Below are 366 nucleotides of genomic sequence, written 5' to 3' on the forward strand. Positions count from 1 at the left end.
GCCGAGACACCCCCCGCCCCCCGCACGAGACAGCCGCGCGGAGCCGCCACCACCGCGGGACCCGATTGGGCGAGGAGAGGACGAGCTCCGCCCACTTCGGTGCCGGGAGAGCGAGAGGCCCGCCCCCCGGGGGATAAGATTGGATGGAACGTGGCAAGGACACACCCACCTCGGGGCGAGGCCTTACCACCCCCCACGACCCCTCACCAGGAGAGAGACGCGCATTGGCGGCCGACCCTCGTGGGCTGGGATTGGACGAGGGGAGACCGACGCCCTCCCTTCTTGGGACTGGAGCGGGGGCGGGAATCTGGGTGAAAGGTTACGGGCTCACGTGGGACGGGCCTTGACCGGGGGGGGGGGGGGGGG

This window comes from Vombatus ursinus, unplaced genomic scaffold (genome assembly GCF_900497805.2).
Source record: "Vombatus ursinus unplaced genomic scaffold, bare-nosed wombat genome assembly UNPS02014804.1, whole genome shotgun sequence".
NCBI classification, from domain to species: Eukaryota; Metazoa; Chordata; class Mammalia; order Diprotodontia; family Vombatidae; genus Vombatus; species Vombatus ursinus.